This window comes from Odocoileus virginianus, chromosome 4 (genome assembly GCF_023699985.2).
Source record: "Odocoileus virginianus isolate 20LAN1187 ecotype Illinois chromosome 4, Ovbor_1.2, whole genome shotgun sequence".
Classification (NCBI taxonomy): Eukaryota; Metazoa; Chordata; class Mammalia; order Artiodactyla; family Cervidae; genus Odocoileus; species Odocoileus virginianus.
This window is the reverse complement of record NC_069677.1, coordinates 57,556,046-57,565,275: the sequence shown is the minus strand read 5'-3', so window position 1 is coordinate 57,565,275 and position 9,230 is coordinate 57,556,046.

The window sequence follows — 9,230 nt, the reverse complement described above, 5'->3', positions numbered from 1 at the left end:
ATGTTTTCTACAAATGCTTCCTTTGAGCAAACAAAAACAATGTTTTTAAAAAATTGATTTGGGTAAAATCATTCTGTCAGCCTACGGCCCAGGAGTAAGGTAATAGGTATTATCAGTTCTACATGTTGTATTAGGCCATTAGCTTTGGTCTTATGAATCAGGCACTAGTATAGAATCAAATTCATTCCACTGATTTGAGTTCAAACTCCATCTATCCACATGTCAGCTTGGGGATCCTGGGAAAGTTACTTTCTAAACCTCCGTTCCTCCATCTGTATAAAGGACTACTGAAAAGCAGTCAACCATCCAAGAAGGGTTGCAGTCCCTCAAGGGGAAGCAAAGAGATCTGTGGGGTTGTCCACACTGCAGATGTATATGACAAGGAGGGTTCTCGGAGGCTGATACAAGCTAGCATCTCACTTCTGCACCTGCCAAGCCGATGGGCGGCACTATATAAGTCAGGCACACCAAAAACTGGGTTTCTCAGAGTCACCAGAAAGACGGTTCCTAATCACAGTGCTGGCCTCTGGAGACTGGGCCCTGAAGACCCAGCATGCTGTGATTTTGCCCTCACTGTATGAGAACTCTGAGGTCAGAGAGCGCACCTGTCACTAGCTAAGCGGAAGGAAGAAGGCAGGCAGATAGGCAATTAAGATCTCATTTGATGGGGGCTGGGGAGCGGTGGTACTTCCCTGGTGGACAGTAGTTAAGACTTTCCTTCCAATGCAGAGAATGCAGGTTCAACCCTGGGCTGGGGAGCTAGCATCCCACACATCTTACTCCCCAAAAATCAGAACATAAAAAACAACAGAAGCAGTATTGTAACAAATTCAATAAAGACTTTAAAAATGGTCCATATAAAAAAAAATCTTTGAAAAAACTCTCATTGGGGGAACTATGAATGCAAACAGTCACACACGTACACACAATGTGTTTCATATCAGTTTAGACCATTGGTTTTCCAACATGGCTGATCACTAGAGTAGCCTAGGAAATGTTCTAAAATTATGATTCCTGAATCCCAGCTTAGACCTACTACACCTGAAAATCTAGGCATGCGGCATGAAAGTTTGTCTTTTTTTCCATTCTGTAGTGTTTCAAGCTCCCCAGGTGATGCTAAAACCCAGCCTCTTTGAGCAACCATTGATTGAAATCATAGGCTGGTGGGCATCAAGGATGACAATGGGTTGGACCCCGTGATAGCTTGTCGGGAGCTCACACTTTACTGATGAATATTAATTAACGGAATACATACTTAAGATGAGGAGGAGGATGAGCAAAACAGAAAGAATAGGCCCAAGGTTTAGAAAAATTCATGGGAGAGAACCATTGAGATTGGCCCCAGGAAAGAAACAAGTCTGCCTTTCTACAAAATTACTTTGTCCTGTGTTAAAAATACTGATTGGGCGATGTCCACCTTAACCCATGTCAGTCATGGTTCAATCAGAAATTAAAGATCTCTGAGTATATAAATTGCAAGGATTTTCCTTTACTAACTGTGGGAGCTGGGTAAGCATTCTCTGATCAACCAGGGGTCCCCAACCTCCAGGATCTAATGCCTGATGATCTGAGATGGACCTGATGTAAAAGTAAGAGAAATAAACCACACAATAAATGTAATGCTCTTGAATCATCCTGAAGCTACCCCACCTATCTTGGCCCGGGGAAAAATTGTCTTCCGCAAAGCGAGCCCCTGATGTGAAAACGGTTGGGGGCCACTGTTTCCAGCTGTCGTCTCAGCATCTAATGCCAGGGCTTGAAGTCCACAGGGCAGAATCTGCAAGGGAAGATGGATGTGAGGGCTGAGAGAGCGTGAACGAGCTGGAACCCACAGCACGAGCCGAAGCCCGTGAGGAGGCCCTGGAACCCGTGGCGGTTCTCATCGCCTCTGGCTTCAGTGGAATGTCCCGCGGAAGCCGGAGCCAGGGGAGGTAAACACCGTGGGGGTGGTGGGCCCGGGGTCAGAGAAGCCGCTGATCCCAGGAGGGGTGAGCAGATGCACACCCAGTTGCTGCCTGGTGTCAACGGCAGCGTACAGAAACCCCAAGGCACCCCTGCTTCTTGATGCCCGCCAGGGCCGGCAGCAGTCATCCTTGTGGTCCTCCCGACTGGGAGACATGACTTTGGGGCACGCAGTTTGCCCTAGGCGTGCTGACACATTACACAGCCACCACACTCAGATGGGAGAAGGGGATTGTTTTTTCAACTTCCTTGGCTGTGTATATCAGGCATCCCCAGTCCACAGGCTTCAGACCAAGACCTGCTATCAGATCGGCGGCGGCATTAGATTAGAAATAAAGTGCTCAATAAGTGTGATGAGCTTGAATCATCCTGAAACCATCCCTTGCGCCCTGGTTTGTGAAAAAAATTGTCTTCCACGAAACGTCCCTGGTGCCAAAAAACGCCGAGGCCCGCCGTGTAGGTGTCTTATTTCTGAGTGTAGATCAGGGCTTCTCGGCCTCCACGTGTGAGCCGTGTGGGCGAGATGATGCTTTGCTGGCGTGAGGAGAGCTGTCAGCGCACCATAGGATGTCTGGCAGCATCCTTGGCTTCTCCCGACCAGATGCTGGTAACAACCTCTCCTTCTCAGTCGTAACAACCAGAAATATCCCCAGACGCTGGTAAGCGTGCCTGGGGAGAGGGGGCAGACTCACCCACGCTGAGAAGCACTCATCTGTTGCTTAAGGAGAAGAGCCACAGTTCTTTGTCCTGGAAACCAACGCAGTGTTAGCACACACGATGGGCTCGGGGACTGCATGAATCCTCTCCTAAGTCCGTAAACAAGTGTGGGCCCATCATCAAGCGACATGCAAGCATTGAAAAGGAGAGACACCGCTCTTCAAACCCTCTGACTTCCGAGCACTGCCTTTTGTATTGTTGTTATTCATACCCACTCCTGGGCTGAGCTTTCCTGGCCGCCCGAGGGCGTTTCTCTGGTTGCGACAAGAGGGGACTACTCTCTAGGGGCCGTGTGCGGGCTTCGCCTTGCCGAGGCTTCTCTTGGTGCGGAGCACACGCTCCGGGGCCAGACGGCCGCAGTAGCTGCGGCGTGTGGGCTCAGGAGTTGCAGCCCCCGGGACCCAGAGCACAGACTCAGTAGCTGCGGCACACGGGCTTAGGTGCTCCGTAGCATGTGGGACCTTCCTTGGTCAGGGATCAAACCCTCGTCTCCTGCGGCGGCAGGCGGATTCTTTACTACTGAGCCCCCAGGAAAGCCGCGGAGCGCTGCTTCTCTCGGACTAAAGACGCTCCCCGGGGGGATCTTCACTGTGGTTTCATGACAGTGCTCATGACCTCCACGTCTTTTTCTCCAGTCCAGACCACCGCCCTGCCTGCTAAATGTCTGTTTTTGAATTTCTCATTGGTATCTCAACGCAACATTTCTAAGCTGAACTCTCCCAGTCCTTCCACACAGGTTTGTTCTGAAATCTTTGTCTTATTTGGGAGAAGGAAATGGGTTTTTTTAAATTTTTTTTTTTTTTACAGTCATCATCTATATCAGGCAGACACAGAAATGTAGGAGTGAGCCACGCCATGTCCTAAACACAAAGTTTAGCATGCCCCTGCCCTATCTATGCTTCCCAGGTGGCGCTAATGTAAAGAACCCACCTGCCAATGCAGGAGATGTAAGAGATGTAGGTTCAATCCCTGGGTAGGGAAGATCCCCTGGAGAAAGGAATGGTAACCCACTCCAGTGTTCTTGCCTGGAGAATCCCATGGATGGAGGAGCCTGGTGGGCTGCAGTCCACAGCGTCACAAAGAGTCGGAGACGACTGAATACGCGTGCATGCCCTTTCTATGGCTTCCAGCACCTGACTCCCGCTGGCTTCTGTCCTTGCTCTGTCCTGAAACTCAGGGATGCGGTAACTGCCTGATGTCCGGGCACCCCACACACTCTTTGTATGTTGTGTGCTGTCTGCCTGGGAACCCTCTCTCCCTGTTACTCCTCAGCGTAACAGCCTCTTCCTCAAGACTCAACTCAGTTCTCATCTTGTTCTTCCTGCATCACTGTACCTCCAGCTAAGTCACAACGCCTGCATAGTCTCCCATGACATCCCGCATATGTGACAATGATTGCCCTTTGTAGATTATATCACCTAACACTTCCTTCTTTCCCCCTGGACTGAGAACTCCTCCAACTCAAACTCTGTCTCAATGTTTGTACCTCTTCCCAGCCCTGGGCCTGAAACATAGTATTGGCTTGGCCAAAAAGCTTGTTTGGATTTTTCTACGGGCTGTTATGGAAAAACCCAAATGAACTTTTTGGCCAACCCAATAAATACTCACTGAATGGGCTGTTACCCTGGTTATGGTTCCATGACTAGAATTATTCTCCTCAAAGGAAAGAAAAAGCTATTCTCAAGCATTTTAGAGTCAAGCATTTGTACCAAAAAAAAAAGAACTTGGCATCCATATATACCCAGAAATCTTGGCAAGTGATACACATGGAGAATTTACTTAATCTTCCAAACAACCAGCCACGTGTTCACAACCGCCCATAGCTCAGCCACTGCTTGGTCTTCACTGAGTTCTGATGAGGCTCTGCTCCTCCCCACAGGACCATGAGCTCTGCTCGCTTCCAAGCCTGGGCAAGCACTACAGCATTCCTCCTTCAGCTTATCTGGGAAACGGGCTGACCCAGTTAGACACTGTTACTGTCAGACCCCAGCATTCATGCACCCTTGCTCGCCCACCTTCCGATTGCGACAAAGGTCTGCTTACCCCTCCCATACAGGAAAGGCCTTTTTTATTTATTTTTGATATGCTTACATATTTCTGAGATTGGAGATTCTCCCGTTGCAATAGCCCTTTAGAATTGTTTCCCTTTTCTAAGTCTGGGTTTGTTTATTTGATACAACTCTATGATGAAGAAACTACAATTAGCCCATTTTGTATGAGACTAAAGTGAAGCTTAGAAAAAAATCTAACAAATAAATTCTCCAGAACCTCATAAAAAGCAAATAGGAAATCCAGGATCTAAGCCCAGAGAGTCTGACTATTTGCGGGTGAGTCTCTACACTCTCAGCCACTGAGCTCTTTACCCTCCTAATTCTTCTAAAAGCACCTAGGAAGGGATGCTTTATCACACTAAAGTTCCACTGTAAACTGAAAATACTAAAATATTGTTATTTTTTTAAGCCGTGGGAACTTCCCTGGTGGTTCAGTGGCTAAGACTCCATGCTTCCAAAGCAGGGGTTTGACCTCTGGTCAAGGGACTGGATTCCACATGCCACAACTAAGAGTGTGCATGTTACCACTAAAGACACCTCTGGCCACAACTAAGATCCAGCACAGCCAAATAAATAATTTTTTAAAAATAAATGAATCAAAAATTTTTAAATAAATAGTCACAATTTATACTGCTCACTATTTCATTCTAAACTGAATTAGTGAAAACTATTAAACCATGGTAATCGGAGTCATTATTTTTATATAATCATTCAAAGCACCTGTATATAGACATCCACTCACAGAGACCACCTAGTTGCTCACTCCTGTGTGTTTTATTTCTCAATTATTCTTATTTAATGATTTACTTTTCTCAGTGTGGAAGGCGCTGGAATGCACAAGCAGAATTCTATAACCCTCAGGGTTAAAAAAGAAGAAAAGAAGCAAAAAGAAAAGGAAAAAAGGAGGGAATAAAAAAGAACAAAAGAAAGGAAAGAGAAAAGAAAGGCAGGATCCTAGGCAACCTGCCCCCAGGCCTGCCACCACCTAAGAGTGAACATTTGCAGGGCATGCACTCTGGTGTGGACATCGGTCTTGATGGGAATCAAGCAGATTTAAGAGTCACAACCTGCTCGTCGGAGGTAGCTGTGATATTCTCACCCTTGAGTGAGGAGTGGGGAAACCAAGGCATGAAGAGACTAAGCACAAGCCCCAAGGTCCCAGAAGGAGGTCACAGAGCGCTGGCATTAAAGCCAGGACACTGGCTCCAAGCCTGAGCTTCCCCTGCCCAGCACCAAGCTCTCCTGCTCGTCCCCCACGTGTCAACACCAGGACCAGCCTCTCTGTGCCTGCAGCCCGCTGCTTCCCACCAGCCAGGCACAGGTTAAGCTCATTCCCAAGAAAACATGAGCTGAGTTGAATGCAAATGAGCAGTAGACACCACAGTGAGCCAAAGAGGAAAAAACACTCAGAGCCGATATCAAAGATCTGCTTCAGAAAATGCTGAGATCTGGGCCACTGCTGAACACGGGCACCTTCGTGTCCAGGCTTCCTCAAGAGCGCCTGGGCTCGCTGTTCCAGCGTGTGGCCGTTTCTGGAACAGAGACCCATGGAGAGCTGAATGCTGCCTGAGGCTCTCGGCAACTGTGTGGTCTTGGGAAAGCTCCTCAGCCTCCAGGCCTTGGTTTCCTCACTGGTAAGTGAAAGCGATGAGTCAGACTTTCCAGGTTCCTTTCTAGGAGGAATGAGTGTGCTCTGGTTTGGGGTTGTCAGAAATAGTCTGGCTTGTTACTTTCTGGGTCTACAGAGCTTAACTTCTTCGGCTGTTGTTGTTTAGTCACTAAATCGTGTCCATCTCTTCACAACCCCGCGGACTGCAGCCTGCCAGGCTTCCCTGTCCTTCATTATCTCCTGGATTTGCTCAAACTCATGTCCATTGAGTTGGTGAAGCCACTCAACCTCTTCATCCTCTGTTGCTCCCGTCTCTTCCTGCCCTCAATCTTTCCCAGCATCAGGGGCTTTTCCAATGATTTCCTTAGGATTGACTGGTTTGATCTCCTTGCTGTCCAAGTCTCAAGGGTCTTCTCCACACCACAGTTGAAAAGCATCAGTTTTTCAGCACTCAGCCTTCTTTATGGTCCAGCTCTCACATCCATACATGACTACTGGAAAAACCATAGCTTTGACTATATGGACCTTTGTCAGCAAGGTGATGTCTCTGCTTTTTAATACATTGTCCAGGTTTGTCATAGTTTTCCTTCCAAGGAGCAAGCGTCTTTTAATTTCATGGCTGCAGTCACTGTCCCCAGTGATTTTGGACACCAAGAAAATAAAATCTCCAACTCCTTTGGAGAATTTTTTAAAATTGAAAATTCCAAGAATGACCTTACTGTTACTGGAGGAAAGATGGGGGATGGGGTATTTAGGGAGTTTGGGATGAACATGTACCCACTGCTATATTTAAAGTGGATAACCAACAAGGACCTACCGTATAGCACATGGAACTCTGCTCGGTGTTATGTGGCAGGCTGGATGGAAGGGAAGTTTGGGGGGAGAATGGATACATGAGTATGTCTGGCTGGGTCCCCTCAGTGTCCTCCTGAAACTGTCACAACATTGTTTGTTGGGGACTTCCCTGGTGGTCTGAACTTCCCTGATAGCTCAGTTGGTAAGGAATCCGCCTGCAATGCAGGAGACCCCGGTCAGGAAAATCCCCTGGAGAAAGGATAGGCTACCCACTCCAGTATTCTTGGGCTTCCCTTGTGTGGCTCAGCTGGTAAAGAATCCACCTGCAACGCAGGAGACCTGGGTTCAATTCCTGGGTTGGGAAGATCCCCTGGAGAACAGAAAGGCTACTCACTCCAGTATTCTGGCCTGGAGAATTCCATGGACTGTATAGTCCATTGGGTCACAAAGAGTCAGATGTGGCTGAGCAACTTTCACTTTCACTTTCCCCTGGTGGTCCAGTGGCTAAAACGCTGCATTCCCAATGCATGGGAACCAGGTTCAATCCATGGTCAGGGAACTAGATCCCACATGCAGGGCTAAGAGTTTGCATGCTACAGCTAAGACCCAGCACAGCCTAATTAAATAAATACATATATCTTTTAATAAACCATTGTTTGTTAATCGGCTATACCCCAATACAAAATAAAAAGTTCAAAATAAATAAATAAATAAAAATTTTAAGAAAAGGAAAAAAAAAAAATCCCAATGTCCAGGCCTCACCTCCAGAGATACTGATTTAATTAAAGTGGATTGATGCCCATGAATCAGTGCTTTCTCTCTCTCTCTCTTTTTTTTTTTTTTAACTCACCAGGAGAGTCTCACAAGGAGGGATGTTTGACAGCCAATAGGCTGGAGTGTTTTCAAACTTGATTATTCACTAAAAATACCTGGAGCACTTATTCCCAACCAAAAGTTTTATATTCTGTAGGCTTTAAGGGTGGAATATTTCTAGTAAGTCCCCAGAAAATGCTGACACTGTTCTGTCAGAGTCCACACTCTGAGAACTCCAGAAAGTTTCACACCCTCTGAAATGGTGTCTCTGGGAAGATGAGTAAATTTCTTCCCCTCCCATCCTAGAGAAAAAGTTCATAGGGTTCATTAGATTCTCAAAGAGACCCATGACCTCAAAAGATAAGAGCCAAATTTAGAGTCCAATGGCGAATTTAAAGCTTTTTGTAGGCCAGGTTTAACAGCAGATGATTTTGTAATTTGTTCAGACTTAACGTAGTCCCAGAGGGTGAGTGTGTGTGTGTGTGTGTGTGTGTGTGTGTGTGTGTGTGTGAAGCACCTGGGAGTTGCTACCATGCCAACGCACGGAGCAGTTCACACGCAGCTTCCCACCCAGGAGCTGTATTCAGGCTATCAGGCTGGGGAAGAGGGTAACCATGACAACTTTCCTCAGCACCGAATGGGAATCTGAGAGGGAAGGTGGGTGGGGGGAATACCCCCAGTGACTCGTTGGAAGCAGAAATAAAATCTCTACAGATAATCATGCTGCCTCATGCCCACTGATGTTGGGGCCCTGAACTTGAGAAAATGAATATTATGCCCTCACAGTCAGCCTGAATTTCAGGCAAACAACATTTCATCAGCATGAATGATCCTTATCCTCTCATCCAAAATGTGGCATGGGATGTTCATTTATAAAACTTACTGTGTATGTGTTTCAACCTTCCCAAACCTGTTTTTGTGGAATGTTTTATGATGCGAGGTGTGTTAGGACAGGCACGTGCTGCTCTGTGCTCGGTTACTTGAGTCGTGTCTGACTCTTTGTGACCCGGTGGGCAGGAGGCCCCAGGCTCCTCTCTCCATGGGTTCTCCACGCCCTCCTCCAGGGGGTCTTCTCCAGGCAGGAATCAACCCACTCTCTCACGTCTCCTGCATCGCAGGCAGGTTCTTTATTGCTAGCGCCACCTGGGAAGCCCCTAGGATAGCCAACCATGTATATAATTTATAAAGAAATGAGCAGGCAAACAAGCACACCTTGGGGGATCCATGACAGAAAAGTTTAGAGACCACTCATCAGATGTCTGGGCTTCCCCGGTGGCCCTAAC